The sequence below is a fragment of the Ranitomeya variabilis genome, chromosome 2 (assembly GCF_051348905.1).
Source record: "Ranitomeya variabilis isolate aRanVar5 chromosome 2, aRanVar5.hap1, whole genome shotgun sequence".
Classification (NCBI taxonomy): domain Eukaryota; kingdom Metazoa; phylum Chordata; class Amphibia; order Anura; family Dendrobatidae; genus Ranitomeya; species Ranitomeya variabilis.
Window position 1 is genome coordinate 413,798,656 of NC_135233.1, and position 22,775 is coordinate 413,821,430.

Below are 22,775 nucleotides of genomic sequence, written 5' to 3' on the forward strand. Positions count from 1 at the left end.
GACACATCAGCACTACAGTACGGAAGTCCGACAGTGAACCAGTGGGATCATTACAGTGCATCAGATTGGTGAATCACTGTTGGACTGCGTTGCCCACTAGACTTTGTTATATACAGCAAGCTAAATCTAAGTTGGCAGAAAGACCTGGTCCTTTAGCCTGCTAGGTCTAGTATTAAAACACTCACAGGGACCTGGTCCTTTAGCCGACTGAGATTTAGCTTTCTCACAGAGAGCAGGCTAAATCCAAGTTGGCAGAAGGACCTGGTCCATTTGGCCAATAATTATAGTATTAACCCCTTCACAACGCATGATGCAGTTATGTCATATATCATAGAAATATAAGAAAAAAAATATTGCTTTTGCTCAATTAAAAAAATACACAAATTTGGAATTGACGTGATCAGAAAGGTCTGACCAATCAAAATGTAAAATAATCTGATCAGTAAACGGTATAACGAGAAAAAACTCGAAACGCCATAATGACTTTTTTTTGGTCGCCGCAACATTGCAATAAAATGAAATAAGAGGTGATCAAAACATGGTATCCGCGCCAAAATGGTATCAATAAGAACGTCCCGCCAAAATAAAAAAAATTCCCAGCGGCGATGTGGATGGAAAAATAAGTTATGGGAAGGAAAAAAAAATTTAAAAAACGGAAAATCGCCCGAGGGTTAAACACTCCTAGGTGCATGCATGGAAAAAAATCTGTGGTTGTGTGATCTACAAAAATGATCACCAGTAAATAAAACGGGACGAGGATGAGATTGGCGCAGAATATTGTACACACTGGGATTAAGGGGAAAATTTGTGTGTATAATTGTCACATATAAATAAATGTGTAATCAGATGTCATATCTAGTCTGTGGCTCAATATTACTGCAAAAAAAATCACATGACAGGATTCATATATATCTATATACAATAAGGGTATGTTTCCACGTTCAGGAAACGCTGCTTGTTTGACGCTGCGCAGCGCTGCAGCGTCAAACAAGCAGCGTCCAGATGTTCCTGCATAGTGGAGGGGATTTGATGAAATCCTGTCTCCACTATGTGTGGAAACCCGCACGCGGCGGCCCTGCGACTACGGACATGCTGCGCGTCTTTTCAGATCGCACCATGCCCGTACACCTTGCGGGGACGCAGCGTCCTCGCAAGGCATATCACAGGGCCCTATGGGACAGAGCAATCATCCCGGATGTGAAGAGTTAACACATCCGGCATGATCGTGTCCCATTAAGGGGGCGGGGCTTATCGCCGAGCGGCTTCGCCGCTGCGGCGATACCGCCGCCCATCCGTACCGTGGAGACATAGCCTTAGGGTCCTTCTATCTACTGGGATTTAGCATTCTTATATAGAGCAGGCTAAATCCAAGTCGGCTAAAGGACCTGGTCCCTCTGCCAACTAGGAAATAGCCGACTCTGTGTGAGAAAGCTAAATCCCAGTGCACAGAAGGACCTGGGCCTTTAGCTGACTGGGATTTAGCTTTCTCACAGAGAGCAGGCTAAATCCAAGTTGGCAGAAGGACCTGGTCCATTTGGACAATAATTATAGTATTAACCCCTTCACAACGCATGATGCAGTTACGTTATATAACATAAAAATATCAGAAAAAGAAATATCGCTTTTGCTCCATTTAAAAAAAATAAATTTGGAATTGACATGATCAGAAAGGTCTGACCAATCAAAATGTAAAATAATCTGATCGGTAAACGGCATAACGAGAAAAAAACTAGAAACGCCATAATGACTTTTTTTGGGTCGCCGCAACATTGCAATAAAATGAAATAAGAGGTGATCAAAACATGGTATCCGCGCCAAAGTGGCATCAATAAGAACGTCCCGCCAAAATAAAAAAAATTCACAACGGCGATGTGGATGGAAAAATAAATAAGTTATGGGAAGGAAAAAATAAACGGAAAAATCGCCCCAGGGATAAAACACTCCTAGGTGCATGCATGGAAAAAAATCTGTGGTTGTGTGATCTACAAAAATGATCACCAGTAAATAAAACGGGACGCGGATGAGATTTGCGCAGAATATTGTACACACTGGGATTAAGGGGAAAATTCTTGCGTATAATTTTTGCATATAAATAAATGTGTAATCAGATGTCATATCTAGTCTGCGGCTCAATATTACTGCAAAAAAAATCACATGACAGTATATATATATATATATATATATATATACAATAAGGGTCCTTCTATCTACTGGGATTTAGCATTCTTATATAGAGCAGGCTAAATCCAAGTCGGCTAAAGGACCTGGTCCCTCTGCCAACTTGGAAATAGCCGACTCTGTGTGAGAAAGCTAAATCCCAGTGCACAGAGGGACCTGGTCCTTTAGCCGACTTGGATTTAGCCACAACCCTGGGGAGCAGGGGCGTAACTACCGCGGTCGCAGAGGTCGCCATTGCGACCGGGCCCGGCAGGTCAGGGGCCCAGGCAGTGGCGTATCCAGGGGGGGCAGCCGGCAGGGGGGTGCAGTCGGGCCGCCTAATTCGGCGGTCCGCAGTGTCTCCCCCGGCGGCTGCATTCTGCCGCCCCCGGTCTAGGAGTCGGCTGTTCTCTGTGCCGACTGTCAAGCTGACAGCCGGCACAGAGAAGCTGCAGAGCGCCGGCTCCCAAAATGTGTGGACGTACCGCATATGGGCCCGGAGGTGGAGGGGGGCCCCTGCATGGTGGCTGCGGCTGGCAGGAAGAAATCCCTGCAGATCCGCTGCCTACAAGAGAAAATAGCTGCGGAGCTGCAGCGATCTGTATTCCTGCTTCCTGCCCGCGCTTCCTCTCACACAGACAGCGCCGCTGGATGACGTCATCATTCAGCGTCCGGCTGTGTCAGAGGAAGATGCTGCAGCAGAGCGCGAGGAGAGGTGAGAGGGCTGGTGTGTGTGTGTGTGTGTGTGTGTGTGTGTGTGTGTGTGTGTGTGTTATCTGTAGTATGTGTGTGTGTGTGTGATATCTGCAGTATGTATGTGTGTGTGTGTGTGTGTGTGTGATATCTTTAGTATGTGTGTGTGTGTGATATCTGTAGTGTGTGTGTGTGTGATATCTGTAGTATGTGTGTGTGTGTGTGTGATATCTGTAGTATGTGTGTGTGTGTGTGTGTGTGTGTGTGTGTGTGTGATATCTGTAGTGTGTGTGTGTGTGTGTGCGTGTGCGTGCGTGTGTGTGTGTGTGTGTGTGTGTGTGAGGCAGGGGCGTAATTACCACAGTCGTATGTAGCCAAGATATGCAATTCTGTTCATGCTGATCTTAATGAACATGAAAAAATACTAGTTATAATCATTTACTTGGACAGGAGAGATTTTGGTAGGGGGTAAATAAAATAAATGTACACATTTTGTGGCGATCCCAAAAACTAAAAGACAGATAATGCTACAGCAGTTCTCCTGCACAGTGGCGCTCCTAACCATCCTGTGTGTGTGTGTGCCCTGCACATCAGGTGGCCGAAACATTGATGCGTACAATAAATTTATAAAGTGGCCGGAATGTTAAAGGGGAGGTTAATGTCTGGTGACTAGGGGCACCACTACTGGCTCCGACCGATCACTAGAATGGGGATCATGAGCTCCTTATTCCTCATCACTGCACAATTGCAGTGCTCTTCCCTCTCAGGGGACGCTTAATTTCTTGACTGTCTCTGAGGCCGCTTCAGTCCTCATCCGTCTCTGTGGATGCTTCCTTCCTTGTCCCTGTCTGGGGATGCTTCCTTCCTTGTCCCTCTCTGGAGGCTCTTCCTTTCTTGTCCCTCTCTGGGGGTGCTTCCATCATTGTCCCTCTCTGGGGGTGCTTCCTTCCTTGTCCCTCTCTGGGGGTGCTTCCATCCTTGTCCCTCTCTGGGGGCCCTTCCTTCCTTGTCCCTCTCTGGGGGCCCTTCCTTCTTTGTCCCTCTCTGGGGGCCCTTCCTTCCTTGTCCCTCTCTATATGTGTGTGTGTGATATCGTAGTGTGTGTGAGGCAGGGGCGTAATTACCACAGTCGCAGCAGTCGCCGCTGCGAGCGGCTCTGGCAGGTCAGGGGCCCGTGTGTCCCCTTGAGCCTGTCTCCCTTGTCCCCTTATGCTTGTGTCCCTTGTCCCCATGTGCCAGTCTCCCTTGCCCATTAGTCCCTGTGTGTCCCCATGTGCCTGTCTCCTTTGTCCCCTTGTACCAGTCTCTCTTGCCCACTAGTCCCTGTGTGTCAGTCTCACTTTCCCACTTGTCCCTGTGTCCCCTTGTGCTTGTATCCCTTGTCCACTAGTCCCCGTGTGCCCCTTGTGTCAGTCGCCTTTGCCCACTTGTCCCTGTGTGCCCCTTGTGTCAGGCTCCCTTGCCCCTAGTCCCCTTGTGTCAGTCTCTCTTGTTCCCTTGTGTCAGTCTCCCTTGCCCACTAGTCCCCTTGTAACCTTCTCCCCTGCCTCCTAGCCCCCATGTGTCCCCTTGTGCCTGTCTTCATTGCTCCCTAGCCCCCCTATGTTACCCTTGTGCCTGTCTCCCCTAGCCCCCTTGTGCCCTCTCCCCTGCCCCCTCGTCACCATTTGCTCGTGTCTTTCTCACTGCCCCTGTATGGAGGGGCTGCATTATACTATGAGGGGGGCTGCGTTGTATTCTATGGGGGTTGCATTGAGTTGTATGGCAGGGCTGCAGGGGGGGGCCCCATTTGGAAGTTCGCACCGGGGCCCATAACTTTGTAGTTACGCCACTGCTGGGGAGAATGGGTGAAGTTGCTTGCATGGGGCTGCATGCTGGAGGGGGGTGCCTGGGGAGATGTTGTTTGCATGGGACTGCGTGCTGGAGGGGCCTGCCTGGGGAAGGGTGACTGCATGCTGGGGGTCTCAGTGGGAAGGGGGTCATGTTCCTTGCTAGCGGTGCTGGGTGTCTGTTGGGAAGGGGGGGCTGCAGGTCTCTGGGGAAGAGAGGCTGTGTGCTGGAGTCTCTGTTGGGAAGGGGGTCATGTTGCCTGCGTGGGGGATCTGCGTGCAGGGGGGTCTACCTGCAGAATGGGTCTGATGTTTTTCGCGGGGGCTGATGTCACGTGCTGTGCAGGTCAGTGTGTGTGATGTCACTTGCGGTGGGGGGTGCAGGGAAGTATAGTGCTACGTGTATGGGGGCGAACGGGAGGGGATGAATGATGATGGAGATCTGAGGGACTGATATTACTTGGCATGAGAATCTCTGCCTGATGGTGAGGAGTCGGTCCTGTTTTTTGGTTTTTTTGTTTGTTTTAATACATAAAACGTTTTCTCATTAATATTATTGGGGACACCTGCTGTCAGGTTGATGACTGACCTATGACCTCTGGGAGCGAAACAGCTTTACAACAATGTCTCCAGATCCCTGGCTTTATTCTCTCCTCGCACGCTGTGCTGGTCAGTATTAACCCGGTGGCCACTGGTGTCAGCCACTACTTGTATCCAGTTTTCTGCATGATTTTTTTTTTTCTGTTTTATTCTAGGTATTGTGACTTTTCCCCATCCTGTGCCCCCCCAGAGCAGTGACCTCCCTGCAGATGTCATTTCATCACTGGACGTCTTTTCACCAAGTGGAATGGCGGTGCCCCCACAATCCATGTGAGGGGCACCGCCCCAAAGGGATGACACTGTGGGCGTCTGATAATGTCAGATAGATGAGTATAATTACTAAAAAAAACAAACAAACCCTTTTTCTCGATTTGCTCTCCCTCTGTCTCCCCGCTCTCCCTCTGTCTCCCCGCTCTCCCTCTGTCTCCCCGCTCTCCCTCTGTCTCCCCGCTCTCCCTCTGTCTCCCCGCATCAGGGGCTTATCTACAGCATTCTGTAATGCTGTAGTTAAGCCTCCAATGTATCCTAAAAGATGAGAAAAAGAGGTTATATTATACTCACGCGTGCGGTCCGGTCCTGGGCCTCCCATCTTGATAGGATGACTTCCTCTTCTTGTCTTCACGCTGCGGTGCGCCGGGTAAGGTCAGAGAGGCCTGGGGCCTGCACACTGCAGTACTTTGTGCTGGAGCCTCAGACACGAAGAGGACGTCATCTGATGAAGATAGGAGGCGCCAGACCGGACCGCGATGCCCGTCGGACAGGACCGGGACTGACCCTGGGTGAGTATAATATAACTTTTTCTCATTTTTTTTAGGATACATCGGGGGCTTATCTACAGCATTACAGAATGCTGTAGATAAGCCCCTGATGCTGGTGGGCTTAGCTCGCCCTCGATTTTGGGGGTGACAGGTTGCCTTTAAGCACCACAATACAATTTTTGCAGCTAAAGCCCAGGGGACTTTGGTACAAAATGTGTTTTTCTTTTTTTCATTAATCTGTCTTTAATGTTTAATTCATTGTTTTGATTTCTAAAACTCTTTATTATTGATTTGTATGTATGCATACTTATATATTTCTCTTTTTTATTTCAAACTATTTGACTTGTAATAAACTTGTTTGACAGCTATGAGTTGAAATTTAATTTCCTTGCGGACTTACATTCTATGGGATAATGGGGAAGAAACAAAAGGTCGGGGGTACAGCACCTCTGGCGGTGGTGAGGCGGCAGAATGGTTATTGCAGGCTGTAGGCTTTCCTGAAGAGGTTTCAGGTTCCGTCGAAGGATCCGAGGGTGGTGGATTATCGGACGTGTTGAGGTGTGGAATTCGAGAGGTTGGGGGATATTGGGGAGAAATCTTGGAGGCGGTTGTGTGAGGAATGAATAAGTGTGGAGGAGATTAGGAGGTCTTGGGAGGATCGAAGATTACGTGAGGGAAGATATTGGAAGATTAATTCAGAGATATAGGGAGGGGACAGGTTGTGGATGGCTTTGTAGATCAGTGTTAGTAGTTTGAACTGGATTCGTTGGGGAATTGGGAGCCAGTGGAGGGATTTGCAGAGGGGAGGAGAGAGGTGGATTAGGCGGGCAGCAGAGTTGAGGACAGACTGGAGTGGTGCAAGAGAGTTAGCGGGGAGGCCACAGAGGAGGATGTTGCAGTAGTCGAGGCGAGAGATGATGAAGGCATGCACAAGCGTTTTAGTAGATTGAGGGCAGAGGAAGGGCTGGATTCTGGCAATATGTTTGAGTTGGAGGTGGCAAGAGTTTGGACGTTCGGTTTGAAGGATAGGGCAGAGTCGAGAGTTACCGTGAGGCAGCGGATTTCAGGTGTGGGAGAGAGCGTGATGCCGCTTACCATAATAGATCGGGTAGGGGGGATACGCGAGATGGAGGAAACATGATGAGTTTGGTATTGTCTACATTGAGTTTTAGGAAGCGAGAGGTGAAGAAGGAGGATATGGCTGATAGACACTTCGGGATTCTGGACAGCAGAGAGGTGACATCTGGGCAAGAGAGGTAGATCTGAGTGTCATCAGCATAGAGGTGATACTGGAAGCCATGGGACTTTGAGTTGTCCTAGGCCGAGTGTATAGATGGAAAAAAGTAGAGGCCCCAGGACAGCCTTGAGGGACTCCAACAAAGAGAGGGTGGGATGAGCCAATGAGCCTTTACAGTCTGCTGTGCCTGCGCAACGATCGCAGAGTTGCCCAGATCATACCCCTACTGATTACTGGGTGGCCACCCTGCTGGATCCCTGCTGCGAAGACAAAGTACCATTATTCTGTCACTGGAGTGGGATGGCAAAATGTGTGAATACAAGCACATACTGGTAGGGGCACTACTGACGGCATTTCCACCTGACAGAAGAAACACAAGGCAGAGGAGGAGGAAGTCGCCAACGCAGCTGGGGCACCACCTCGGAAGGGAGGGTTAGCATGGCTAAAATGTGAAAAAAAATTAATCCGCATGCCACAGCATCCTGCACCACCATCTGATATGGTCTATACAACCAGGTGCCAGCGTTATAACAACATGGTGGAAGAGTACATGTCTATGTCCACACGTCTGCATGTACAAAGGGATGGGTCTGCCCATTTAACTTTTTGGCTTCCAAACTGGACGCATGGCCTAGGCTTGTACTTTTTGACTTGGAAGTGCTGGCATGCCCCGTGGCAAGTGTAATGTTGGAACGTGTGTTTATCACAGCAGGGGATATAATTACACATAGGCGCATCCACCTGTCCAAAGCCAACGTGGGCACTCTCGCATTCATTAAAAGAAACCAGGAGTGGAGTCCACAGGACTTTTCTGTACCTTTAGCTGACCATACAAATGTACCATCTGCACCCAGACATTGTTATATTTTATTTGCCATTTGTTTTATGTTGGGGCCTTACCAAAAAGGAAGAGAAATAAAATCCACAAAAATAATGTTGGATACCATCAGGCCTGCCTCTTCCACCTACACTGCAATGTCCACCTACTGCTAGTCCACCTAAACCACCTCCTCCTCCACTAGGACATCCGACTACTTTATCTACATTGTTCTTTTTTATTTTATACTATGTTCTTTTAAATGCTGTCCCTTAAAAAAAAAAAAAATTAATAAGAAACCCCCCCAAAAAAACTGTTGGATACTTCATCCCCTGCCTCTTCCACCTTCATCGCCACATTCGCCTCAACCTCATCCACCTACTACACCTCCTCCTACATTTGGACCTATGCCTCTTTTTTTCAAGATTATTATTACTTTTTATTCTCTGTTATTTTAAGTGATCTTACTATCCACATTTGTTTTCAGGGCTATTTTTCTGCTTACCCCCTTTTTCTATTTTTCATCTTTACCACTTACTACCCCCATTTTACCGTGCGAAAGTTCGAGACCACATTGGCTGCGTGCTGGTCTCATTATGCTGGGAAGGGCCCAATAAACATTTAACTTTTCAGCTTATTAATCAGTGAACAGCTGTCTGCTTTTTCTTTGCTGGTTATTAAAAAATGGGTGGACTCACCCAAAAAATTAAGTGGGGCCCCCTCCATTTTTAATAACCAGCTACAGCAAAAACAGACAGCTAAGGGCTGATATTAAAAAGCTGTGAAGGTCCATGGATATTGGCCCCTACCAACACTAATAAGACTAGTCCTCAGCCGCACGAGAAATGGAGCATCTATTAGAAGCGCTAATTCTTTTTTTTTGTTTCAATATTTTTATTTGGAAAATAAAAATTTCACAATAATCTCCCAACGTGGGAGTATTGAAAATACAAAATTTACATAAGTATCAACACTAACATTGTAATGTATGGGAGAAGTATTAATGTTGATTAATGAAAGACAAGACAAAAACAAGACAGAAACAAAAGGGGATAAGTTCAAGACCGAATACAGTATAAAACCACTCTACAATTTTACAATGATATTCTCACATATCAACAAGTATCGATCGGTTATCAATATTATCCTGTTCAGAATCCCCACTCCTTCGAAGAGAAAAATAAAAAGCAACATCTCAGGGAGACAGGGTGAGAGCCAACTTCATTTGACCATCTGGATATAGTTCGAGCCATGGCGACCAGGTTTGAAAAAAGGAATTCCAGCTATCTGTTCTCTTCGCTTGAATGCGCTCATATATCATGATAGTGTTCATTCTATCTTTGACAAGAGATATTGAAAGTGTAGGAGACCTCCATTTTGACGCTATGTGTATTTTGGTTGCCATTCCCAATAACACCACCAGTCTGTGTAATTTTTTAGATAACCCCTGCGGCTTAAATCCCAGAAGGAGGGTCAGTGGGTTCATTAATGTCTCTTTTCCAATCATCCTATCCAGTAGAAGCTTTACCTCCCGCCACAGATCAGTAACCACCGGGCAGGACCACCATATGTGACTCATGTCTCCTGGTGCGTCACAACCTCTAAAGCATTTGTCAGAGACCTGTGAATATATGGTATGCAACCTCGTAGGGACCAGGTATGTTCTATGTAAGACTCTAAGGGAAGACTCAACCAAAGACACCTGATGGGAGCCTCTTGACAAGGCATCGCAACAGCTCTGCCACTCCTTCAGCGAGGCATCAAATCCTAGGTCCTCCTCCCATTGTCGCATAAATTTAAGCTTTTCCTCCTCTTGTATACTAGTAAAGGAAGAGTACAAAAAAGAAATAATCCCCCCACCCAGTGGATCATCTATACATTTCTGTTCAAATCCTGAGATCTTAATAGGTCTCCCACCCGGTATATTCTTTCTGACAAAATCAAAGATTTGGTTAATACGGAATATTTCTCGTGTTGGCGGATCATACTTTTGAATAAACTCTTGTTTAGACAGGACTATATTAAACGGGGAACAGAGATGTTTTATTGTAGTTATTCCTCTGAGTATCCACCAGGAAAATGGTTGTGGGTCAAGACCCGGAGGGAAGGCTGGATTGCAAAATAGTGAGTTTAGTGGCGTATTCTTGGTTTGCAGTTCATTCTTGAACCTCTCCTTCCTCCAAAGGAGTAAAGACTGAGCTGCAAAAGGTGAAATATTAGTGATATGTTTAGGGAGCTTAGCTTCTGACCACAGCAGGCCCATCAGAGAGTAGGGTTTCAATTGAAAAGATTCCAGTTGTACCCATCTAGGTTTATCAACTGTTGAACATATTCTAGTTAGATGGGCAATTTGGGCAGCTTTAAAATAATTTATAAAGTTAGGTAAGGAGAATCCTCCCCTCTTCCGATGAATAAACATGATCTGTTGCTTGATCCTAGGTTTTTTCCCCTGCCAGATAAATTTGGACACCATAGAGTGTATATCTCGTAATATTCTCGAGGGAACTTGAATGGGGAGGGAGCGGAACAGGTATAGAAACCTCGGGAGAGAGACCATTTTTATGGCATTTATTCTGCCTAGCCATGAAAGTGTCAGTGACGACCATTTAACCAGGTCTCGTTGAAAATTCCTTATAAGAGGGGTGTAGTTCCATTTATACAGGGTGGACCTGTCAGACGTCAAGTTAATCCCCAAATAGGTTAAAAAGTGTTCTTTTTTTTCAAACCCAAACTGCGACACTAAATATGCTTGGTCTTTTTCAGATATGTTCAGGAAGAGGGCCTCTGATTTGTCTATGTTTATTTTAAGCCCCGATACCGACTCAAAATCACGAAGCAATGAGAATAAATTTGGAAGGGTGGTGTGAGGGTTAGAAAGGGTTAGGAGCAGATCGTCAGCAAATAAACTGACTTTGTACTGATCACCCAGATCTGCAGGCCCTAAGATGTTAGGGTTTTTCCTTATGGCCTCGGCGAGAGGTTCCATAACTAAGGCAAACAGAGCTGGCGAAAGAGGACAGCCCTGTCTAGTTCCTCTCATTATATTTATCGGGGTGGGCTTCAGCGACGGGAGCTTAAGATATGCAGTTGGCTGATCATAAAGTAGAGTTAGGCAATTGACTAGCTTGCGGGGAAGACCGAACAGAGATAATACCTCAAAAAGGTATGGCCATGACACAGAGTCAAAAGCCTTTTCGATGTCCAAGGCTAAAAGCATAGTAGGCCGCTGACAATTGGTTGCTGAGTGTATAATATTTAGATTACGTCTTATATTATCAGGCCCCTGTCTCCGTGGTATAAAGCCTACTTGGTCTCTATGTACCAGTGAAGGGAGTACTTTGTTTATTCTATCTGTAATAATAGATGTGAATATTTTTAAATCTACATTAAGTAACGAGATTGGTCTGTAATTTTTAGTTAATAGGTGATCTTTTTTGGGCTTGGGGATAACTGCTACATGCGCTATATAGAATTCTGGGGGCATTTGAACACCGTTTAATAGTGCATTACAGAACTTTGTAATGTGTGGTGTGAGGGTTTCTTTGAATTTTTTATAGTATGGTGCTGTAAGGCCGTCAGGTCCAGGGGCTTTATCAGTCTTTAGTTTTTGGATTGTTAACTCCACATCCTCGTCTGTTATCTCGGCTTGTAACGATTGGGAGGAGGAATCGTTAAGCTTGGGGAGTGACAGACGCTGCAGGAAAGTTTGCAGAGAATGCGGGGGAGGGGGCTTAGGTGAAGAGTATAAATTTTGATAAAAATTATGGAACTCAGTATAAATATCTTCAGGATGAGCAGAGACATTTCCGTCGCTCTTTTTAATCGAGTGGATAGTGTTTAAAGTTTCTTTTTGTCGTAATTGTCGCGCTAATAATTTGCTTGGTTTGTTTGCCATTCTGTAAAAAGAGGCTCTCGTCCAAGCTAAGGCCCGTTCCGTTCTATGAGTGAGGACAGTATTTAACTGAAGTTTAACATCTTGTATCTGCTTGATTAGATACCGTGAAGAGGATTGCTGATTTGCTTGTTCAAGATTAAATAATTTGTTTTCCAGTTTAATTTGCAATTCGGATCTGTTTTTTTTCCTAGCTGCAGCTAACTTAATTATAGTGCCCGTGATAAATTTCTTATGCGCTAACCATATGTTCCCCGGGGATGTCTCTTCGTTTACGTTCGTTTGAAAATATAGCTTAAGATCTTTGCTAATGGTCGCTGCTATTTCTGGGTCTGTCAAAAGGGAGTTATTTAGTCGCCACCTGAACAGTTTAGATGTGTTAGCAGTAAATTTGAAAACCGAGAAAACTGCATCGTGATCCGACCAGGAGGACGGAACATGACGGGAGAACTGAACCCCTAGCAGTGTGTTTGCAGTGGCTAAATGTAAATCTATTCTCGAGTAAGTTTTATGTACAGCAGACATAAATGTGTATCCCTTTGTGGAGCTATTTGTCTCCCTCCATACATCTACCAGTCTATGCTCACTCATCAATCTAATTATCTTTCGTCTGTCACCCTTAGATATGTCTGTTCGTTTTGCTGCAGTGCAGTCAAGAGTGGGGTCCAAAGTGAGGTTAAAATCCCCACACCAGATCAAATGCTGATAGGAGATTGCCGACATCTTTGATAATATTAATCTAAATACTAGCATCTGAGTTGCAGTGGGCATGTAACTATTAACTATGCAGAGGCTTTGTCCTTGTAATTTGCCATGTATGATGATGAATCTTCCCTCCGGGTCCTCAACGGTGCCCTCCACCTGAAATGGCAGGCTATTTTTAAGTAGTATGGCCACTCCCCTAGTCTTACGCTCCCAAGCTAAATGGGACCAATGGGGGGTACCTTTTTTAAAAATATACTATTGCCATCACAGCCACCCATGCCCAAACTTTACGGGCCTATAACAATACAAATCATGTTCACCCAGGTCATGTTGTCGGAGATAAGGAAGAGACATTGCAGGAGACAGAGTTAAGAATTAGGGCCAATGTAGTGGTGTGTGTCTCTGAGACTTGTAATGCAGTGCATGATCTGCCAAACAATTCCCCAATGGGGGTACGTTTTTTAAAAAGTACACTAGTGCCATCGCATGCCCCTAGCCCAAATATCAACGGCCTATAACAGTACTGAGCACGTTTACCCAGGTGATCTAGTGGCAGGAACATTTTAGATTGCAGGAGACCGAGTTAAGAAGTTGGCCCAATGGAATGTCATGCCCAATTCCCCAATGTGGGATCCTTTTTAAAAAAAATAAGAGTGCCATCACAGCCCCCTTGGCCAAAATGCACCGTACAGAGCACGTTCACCCTGGTGATCTACTGGCAGATACAGGACAGATTGCAGGCGACCGAGTTAAGAAGTAGGCCCAATGTAATGTCATGCCCAATTCCCCAATGTGTTGTCCTTTTTGGACTTAAAAAAATAGTGCCATCACAGCCCCTTTGCCCAAAATTCACTGGCCTATAACAGTACAGAGCACGTTCACCCTGGTGATCTACTGGCAGGTACAGGACAGTTTGCAGGAGACCGAGATAAGAAGTAGGCCCAATGTAATGTCATGCCCAGTTCCCCAATGTGTTGTCCTTTTTAAAAAAAATAAGAGTGCCATCACAGCATCCTTGGCCAAAATGCACCGTACAGACCATGTTCACCCTGGTAATATATTGGATCTGGATGAGGAGGATGAGGATAAGAACAAACAGACCAAATCTGTAAGCGTATACCCACGTGGGGTTGTGAAGAGGTGCATGAGAATACGCCTCCCCAAAAGAGAGAATGTATTTGAGGTTATGTTTCGCTGTTTTCACTTGGTAGTGTACAGAAGTCTTTCCCAATCCAGGCCTTGTTCATTTTTATAAGAGTCAGCCTGTCAGCATTTTCAGTTGACAGGCGGATGCGCTTTTCTGTTATAATTCCACCAGCGGCACTAAAAACCCTCTCTGACAGAACGCTAGCAGCAGGGCAGGCGAGGACCTCCAAGGCGTAGAGAGCCAGTTCATGCCACGTGTCCAGCTTGGATACCCAATAATTCAAAGGTACATAGGAATCACGGAGGATGTTTGTACGATCTGCAAGGTACTCCCTCACCATCTTCCCAAACATTACATTTCTTGTGACAGCACCCCTTGCCTCTGTGCCACCACGATGGGAGTGTCTGAGAAAACTGTCCCAGAACTTGGCCATTGTTCCCCTGCCTGAGCTGGATTGTACTTCTGTCTCTCCCTTGGAGTCCTTGGTTGTACAACAACTCTGACGTCTGCTGCCAGCGTTCTCACATGGGAATTTTCTAAGTAATTCCGCTACAAGGGCCCTGTGGTACTGCAAAATTTTAGTACACCTCTCTGCCTCAGGCAGAAGAGATTGAAAGTTCTCCTTGTAGCGTGGGTCTAGAAGTGTCACCAACCAGTAATGAGTGTCACCCAAAATTTTGATAATCCGAGGGTCACGTGAAATGCAGCACAACATAACGTCAGCCATGCGTGCCAGACTGCTAACAGGCAAGACTTCCGAGTCCTCATCAACAGGAAGACTGACGATGCTGTCCTCCTCCCTGTCCTCAGGTCATCCCCGCTGAACAGAAGCTAATACAGATGTGTTTGTAATACCATCTATAGCACGTAAAAGTAGCTCCTGTTCTTCCTCCTCCTCATTGCCTACCAATCCACGTTGAGAAGACATGAGGCTGGGCTGAGTGTAATCCCCCTGTATGTTTCCTTGCTCCATGTCCTCGTGCTCCGCCTGCAATGCATCCTCTTTGATTGTGAGCAGAGAGTTTTTCAGAATGCCGAGAAGCGGGATAGTGATGCTAATTATGGCATCATCGCCACTCGCCATCTTAGTGCAGTCCTTAAAGTTTTGGAGGATGTTACATATGTCTGACATCCATGTCCACTCCTGAGGTTTTATGTGTGGAGTCTGACCTGAAATTCGACGGCCTTGTTGATGTTGGTAGTCACCAACGGCCCTCTTCTGCTCACAAATCCTTTCCAACATATGCAGCGTAGAGTTCCAGCGCGTGGGGATGGGGACATCACACAATAGTCGGTGAGCTGGAATCTGAAAACGCTGCTGAAGCATGGCAAGGGCGGCTGAAGCTGTAGCTGACTTTCTAAAATGGTCAGACAGACGGCGTACTTTCACTAGCAGATCCGGCAGCTCCAAGTAGCTTTTCAGAAAACATTGAACCAAGAGGTTAAGCACATGGGCCAAGCAAGGTATGTGTGTGAGCTCACCTTGCCTCAGAGCCGCCACCAGGTTACGACCATTGTCACACACGACCATGCCTGGCTGTAGGTTCAGCGGTGTCATCCAAACATCTGACTGCTCTTTCAGCGCTGTCCACAACTCTTCTGCATTGTGCGGTTTGTCACCTATGCAGAATAGCTTCAGCACAGCCTGTTGCCACTTGGCTGAGGCAGTGCTGCAGTGCTTCCAGCTTCTGACTGATGTGTTGATTTCAGAGATGGAGGATGAAGAGGAGGAGGTGCAGGAGCTGTAGGCTGTGGGGGCAACCCTGATTGACATAGGGCCAGCAATCCTCAGCGTGGGGAGGATGTGTTCCATCCCAAGGTCCAACTGGGTCCCGGCTTCCACTATGTTAACCCAGTGTGCCGTCATTGAGATGTACCGTCCCTACCCACAAGCACTTGTCCACGTGTCCGTGGTTAGGTGGACTTTCCCGGTAACAGCATTGTTGAGGGCACGGGTAATGTTGTGGGACACATGCTGGTGTAATGCCGGTATGGCACACCGGGAGAAATAGTGGTGACTGTGGACCGAGTACCTTGGGATGACCGCCCCCATCAGGTTGCGGAATGCTTCCGTCTCAACAAGCCTAAAAGGCAGCATTTCTAGCACAAGCAGAAGAGAAATATTAGAATTGAGGACTGTGGCCTGTGGGGTGTTGGCTGGGTATTTCTGCTTGCGTTCCAAAGACTGGGTTATAGACAACTGAATGCTGTGTTGGGTCAAGGACGTGGACGGGCTTGCTGATTGTGCTGCTTGACTGTGGGCCACAACAGGTGCAGGGCTAGAGGCATCTTCACATGCACGGTGTACTGGGGATTGGCTTCTATGCAAAACAGTGGAAGAAGCAGTGGTGTGACCAGCAGGCAGTGGTCCTCGAGCCTGGGGTTCGGCCCACAAAGTCAGGTGCTTTGCTTGCATGTGCCTGATCATGCTGGTGGTCAGGCTGGTTGTTTTGCTACCCCTGCTGAAGCAGGCATGGCAGGTGCTGCAAATGGCCTGTTTAGGGTTATCGGCAGAGTCTTTAAAAAATAGCCAGACTCGGGAAGATCTCACAGGTGGAATGGCAACTTCATTCATGTTGGTGTTACAGGGAACGGATGCATGCCTTCTGTCTGTGGCCACCACACTGCTTCTTCCTGCCTGTTGGGGGATATGCCTCCTTCCCCATTTTTGCTGCTTTCCTCGCTACGCATGTCCTCCTGCCAGCTTGGGTCAGTTACTATGTCATCCACCACCTCGTCTTCCACATCTGCACCCTGCTCCTCCTCCTGACTTTCAAGAAATTGTATCTCATCATGGTCCACCTCTTGTGACACTTTCCCACCATTGCCTTCGTGTGACTGGGGCTGGTCAAAGCTTTGGGCAGCTCTACATGCGATCTCATCTTTCCCCACTTCAAGTTGACTGTTAGAGATTTCTGAATCTTGAAATGGAAAACTGAACAGTTCTTCAGAGTGTCCAAGTGTGGGATCAGTTGTCTCAGGGCACTCGGCATGGTGGGAGGAAGGAGGATCAGGGTGAGGAATATCCTGGCCTCACTCACGGCTACTCAGACTTGACCGTGGGGAAGACAAGGTGGTGGTGGTGGCTAAGTGACTGGAAGCATTATCCGCTATCCAACCAACAACCGTTACACACTGCTCTGGCTTCAATAGTTGTGTGCTGCGGTACCCTAGAAACTGGGACAGGAATGTCGAGCGAGAAGATGTAGGTCTTTGTTGTTGCCCACTTTCACCTTGCCCACGGCCTCATCCTCTGGATGCACCATCAGCATCACGTCCACTTCCCCGTCTGTTGCCCCTTGCCTTAACCATTTTAAATGGACTACTGCACTATTTCAAATGCTCAACACAAATGTCCTTATTAGTAGCAAAACAATATGTGATCAGTATGCCTGCAAATCTATGATTTTTCAAACCCAAACACCAGGCAGGCCTCAGCCTGACCTAACAGACTGTATTCAATTTTTTTTTTTTAAGTTAATTTATGCAAAATAGTGCTGTATAGAATTTAGAGTATCACACAGCCAAAAAATAAGTACACCGGCCTCCAATGCTCAAACTTGGAGCACAGAGATATATGACGGCTGTAACGGAAATGCCACACTGGCAAATCTGTGGCCTTTGAATTTTGTTGATACGAAATAGTGCTGTATAGAATTTGACTATCACACAGTCAAAAAATAAGTGCACCGGCCTCCAATGACCAAACATGGAGCACGCAGATATATGAGGCCTTTTTCAGTTAATTTAAAACACCAAAAAAAAGGGAGCACAAGGGTCGCACAGACAACTATGCTACGTATGTCTGTCAAACTATTACTTTTCAACAGGCCTCAGTCTGACAGAACAGACTGTATTTTTTTTTTTTTGGGGGGGGGAATTTTTGGAAAAAAAAAATAAGGAAAAATAGGTATATAGACAGTAAATAAGCTGCAGCAGGCAGTTATGGAGCTTTGGGAGGGATGCAGTGGGAGCAATGGACACACATACAGTGCCTGCAGGCCTTGCACTGATGTGGATATGCTATGCCCTGCCTACCTAGCGCTGCAATATCGGGACCCACAAATTAGCCCTAAAAAGGACTTTTGGTTTCTGAGGAGTTGTGGATGTAAGAGTTGCAGACCTACACTAACTCTAAAACCACGATTCTGACCCTATCTCGGCAGCAGCTCTCCCTACTCTCGCTGAAACAGAAACAGAATGCGGCGAGCAGGGCGGCGCCTGGTCTCTTATACTCGGGATGATGCTGTACGGCCCAGCCAATCACTGCACGACACAACAAAGATGGCTGCGGCATTTCATGGCCTGGCAGACAATCTCTGCACTGTGATTGGGTCTCTAAAGTCCGCCAAAACTGCTGGGTGGAGACCGCCGAATAATACCGGAAATGCTCGCTGCTCGCCGAGTACTCCGATACTCGGGCGAGTAACGAGTAGTGGCAAGCATGTTCACTCATCACTATTTCTGAACTCTTCCTGAGTTAAAAAATTAGTACTGTTGTTTCTAAATGATTATGAACTTGTTTTCTTTGCATTATTTGAGGTCTGAAAGCACTGTTTTTTTTTATTTTGACCATGTTTCTTTGTTAGAAAAAAATACTAAATTTATTGCTTGAAAATTCTGAGACATGTCAGAAGTTTATAGAATAAAAGAACAATTTACATTTTACTCAAAAATATACCTATAAAGAGAAAAATCAGACAAACTGGACATTTTGCAGTGGTCTCTTAATTTTTGCCAGGGCTGTAAGTATAATTACAACTGTGATTTGTCAAAAATCACAGCTGACATCAAGCCCAGGGTTAGTAATAGAGAGGTGTCTATGAAACACCCCGTTTACTAACACTGTAAGTAAAAATAAAGAAACACAGATTAAAAACATGTAATTAAAATATAAAAACAGACACCCTCTTTCACCCATTTACCAAAAAAAAAACACCTGCAGGTTCAATGAGATCCACAAGGTCCAGCGTAATCCACATCGAGGTCCCAAGACGATCCCCTGCTCCAATACATACAGAAGCCACAGTGACATCATAAAACGTGACCCCTCCCCGTGTCCGCCGTACACACACTAAGGGTGGCATGGAAGCCGCCACCTGTGAGGTCACTGGAGATTAGTTTGCGGTTATCACAGTACCCTCTGAGCTGTCAACTGTCACTTGAGGTGAACTCAAGGAGCACAGTGACCGGCAATATGCATAACCTGGCGGAAACATTGTAGTAGGTTGGATTGCCGGACTGCCCCCAGCGTGACACAGGGGCACTACAGTACGGAAGTCCGACAGTGAACCAGTGGAATCATTACAGTGCATCAGATTGGTGAATCACTGTTGGACTGCGTTGCCCACTAGACTTTGTTATATACAGCAAGCTAAATCTAAGTGGGCAGAAGGACCTGGTGTTTTAGCATAACTAAGTCTGGTATTAAACCACTCCAAGGGACCTGGTCCTTTATCCCACTTGGATTTAGCTTTCTCACAGTGAGCAGGCTAAATCCAAGTGGGCAGAAGGACCTAGTACTTTAGCCTGCTAGATCTAGTATTAAAACACTCACAGGGACCTGGTCCCTTAGCCGACCGGGATTTAGCTTTCTCACAGAGAGCAGGCTAAATCCAAGTTGAAAGAAGGACCTGGTCCTTTAGCCGACTGGGATTTAGCTTTCTCACAGAGAGCAGGCTAAATCCAAGTTGGCAGAAGGACCTGGTCCTTTAGCCTGCTGTGTCTAGTATTAAAACACACAGGGACCTGGTCCTTTAGCCAACAGGGATTTAGCTTTCTCACAGATAGCAGGCTAAATTCAAGTTGGCAGAAGGACCTGGTCCATTTGGCCAATAATTATAGTATTAACCCCTTCACAATGCATGATGCAGTTACGTCATATATCATAGAAATATAAGAAAAAAAAATATTGCTTTTGCTCAATTAAAAAAATACACAAATTTGGAATTGATGTGTTCAGAAAGGTCTGACCAATCAAAATGTAAAATAATCTGATCAGTAAACGGCATAACGAGAAAAAAACTCGAAACGCCATAATGACTTTTTTTTGGTCGCCGCAACATTGCAATAAAATGAAATAAGAGGTGATCAAAACATGGTATCCGCGCCAAAATGGTATCAATAAGAACGTCCCGCCAAAATAAAAAAAATTCCCAACGGCGATGTGGATGGAAAAATAAGTTATGGGAAGGAAAAAAAATTTTACAAAACGGAAAATCGCCCGAGGGTTAAAACACTCCTAGGTGCATGCATGGAAAAAAAATCTGTGGTTGTGTGATCTACAAAAATGATCACCAGTAAATAAAACGGGGCGAGGATGAGATTGGCGCAGTATATTGTACACACTGGGATTAAGGGGAAAAATCGTGTGTATAATTGTCACATATAAATAAATGTGTAATCAGATGTCATATCTAGTCTGCGGCTCAATATTACTGCAAAAAATCACATGACAGGATTCATATATATCTATATACAATAAGGGTCCTTCTATCTACTGGGATTTAGCATTCTTATATAGAGCAGGCTAAATCCAAGTCAGCTAAAGGACCTGGTCCTTCTGCCGACTGGGAAATAGCCCACTCTGTGTGAGAAAGCTAAATCCCAGTGCACAGAGGGACCTGGTCCTTTAGCCGACTGGGATTTAGCTTTCTCACAGAGAGCAGGCTAAATCCAAGTCGGCAGAAGGACCGGGTCCATTTGGCCAATAATTATAGTATTGACCCCTTCACAATGCACGATGCAGTTACATCATATATCATAAAAATATCAACAACAAAAAATATCGCTTTTGCTCCATTTAAAAAAAAAAAAAAAAAAATTGGAATTGACGTGTTCAGAAAGGTCTGACCAATCAAAATGTAAAATAATCTGATCGGTAAATGGCATAACGAGAAAAAAACTAGAAATGCCATAATTACGTTTTTTGTTGTTGTCGCAACATTGCAATAAAATGAAATAAGAGGTGATCAAAACATGGTATCCGCGCCAAAATGGTATCAATAAGAACGTCCCGCCAAAATAAAAAAAATCCCAACGGCGATGTGGATGGAAAAATAAGTTATGGGAAGGAAAAAAATTGTAAAAAAAAATGAAAATCGCTGGAGAGTTAAATCACTCCTAGGTGCATGCATGGAAAAAATCTGTGGTTGTGTGATCTACAAGTTACGTCATATATCATAAAAATATAAGAAAAAAAAATTACCGCTTTTGCTCTATTATAAAAAAAATTAAAAAAAAAATTGGGAATTGACGTGTTCAGAAAGGTCTGACCAATCAAAATGTAAAATAATCTGATCGGTAAATGGCATAATGAGAAAAAAACTAGAAACGCCATAATTACATTTTTTTTGGTCGCCACAACATTGCAATAAAATGAAATAAGAGGTGATCAAAACATGGTATCCGCGCCAAAATGGTATCAATAAGAACGTCCTGCCAAAATAAAAAAAAAACCCAATGGCAATGTGGATGGAAAAATAAGTTATGAGAAGGAAAAAAAATTAAAAAAAACGGAAAATCGCCCGAGGGTTAACCACTCCTAGGTGCATGCATGGAATAAATCTGTGGTTGTGTGATCTACAAAAATGATCACCAGTAAATAAAACGGGACGAGGATGAGATTGGCGCAGAATATTGTACACACTGGGATTAAGGGGAAAATTTGTGTGTATAATTGTCACATATAAATAAATGTGTAATCAGATGTCATATCTAGGCTGCAGCTCAATATTACTGCAAAAAATCACATGACAGGATTCATATATATACAATAAGGGTCCTTCTATCTACTGGGATTTAGCATTCTTATATAGAACAGGCTAAATCCAAGTCAGCTAAAGGACCTGGTCCCTCTGCCAACTTGGAAATAGCCGGCTCTGTGTGAGAAAGCTAAATCCCAGTGCACAGAAGGACCTGGTCCTTTAGCCGACTGGGATTTAGCTTTCTCTATACTGAGCTGGCTATTTCCAAGTCGGCAGAGGGACCAGGTCCTTTAGCCGACTTGGATTTAGCCACAACCCCGTGCGCACTGATGCTGCTGTGGGAGAGTCTACAACAGAGTTAAATTTTTTTTTTAAAGAATGATGTCACCGTAAGGGACGTGGCCTCGTACAATCCAGTGGGAACCCGGGGGGCGAGAATTGACTTCGCAAGCTGAATGTGTTGTGGGAGTGTCTTTGTGAGCTGCAGCGCTGATTGGTTCATCAGGGCAGCGAAGGCGGGCATTTAGGAGCGCGCTCTGTTCCCGAGACAATATGGAAGGCGCGCATTCAGAAGCGCGCATGTCTGCCGGCACACATTCAGGAGCGCGCATTTCTGCCGGCACACATTCAGGAGCGCGCATTTCTGCCGGCACACATTCAGGAGCGCGCTTTTCTGCCTCGGCCCGCATTTCGCATTTAGGGCTCCTTCTCACTTGCAAACAACTCGGATGAGTCTTGCATGTTTAACTTAGGCTGCTTTCACACTAGCGTCGTGCACTGCGTCGCTATGCGTCGTTTTGTAGAAAAAACGCATCCTGCAAAAGTGCTTGCAGGATGCGTTTATTCTCCATAGACTTGCATTAGCGACGCAGTGCGACGCATTGCCACACGTCGCAACTGTCGTGCGACTGTTGCGTCGGACCGTCGTCACCAAAAAACGTTGCATGTAACGTTTTTTGGTGCGTCGTGTCCGCCATTTCCAACCGCGCATGCGCGGCCGGAACTCCGCCCCCTCCTCCCCGCACATCACAATGGGGCAGCGGAAGCATTGAAAAACAGCATCCGCTGCCCCCGTTGTGCGTCACTTTCACTTTCTGCTTGCATCGGTACGTCGCAACGACGCAATTCGTCGTGCGTCGTACGACGCTAGTGTCAAAGTAGACTAAAACCCGGCTCTGCACCCAGCACTCAGATCGGAGCGTGCGGTCGCATAGCAATACATGCAGCCGCACAC

At 45.8% G+C, this 22,775-nt stretch overlaps 1 protein-coding gene across 3 annotated transcripts in view; it reads right to left on the reverse strand.

Annotated features, from left to right (window-relative positions):
- TYW2 (tRNA wybutosine-synthesizing protein 2) overlaps positions 1-21,921 on the reverse strand; it is a 143,059-nt gene extending 121,138 nt beyond the window's left edge. For 2 of the 3 annotated variants that reach the window (XR_013221432.1, XM_077286548.1), the window contains exon 1: positions 21,869-21,895. The gene's annotated coding sequence lies outside the window, so the exon portion shown is untranslated. Of the gene's footprint in view, positions 1-21,868 lie in introns of all 3 variants that reach the window. The other variant, XR_013221433.1, reaches the window with a different exon arrangement.
- Between the last annotated feature and the right edge of the window lie 854 nt (positions 21,922-22,775).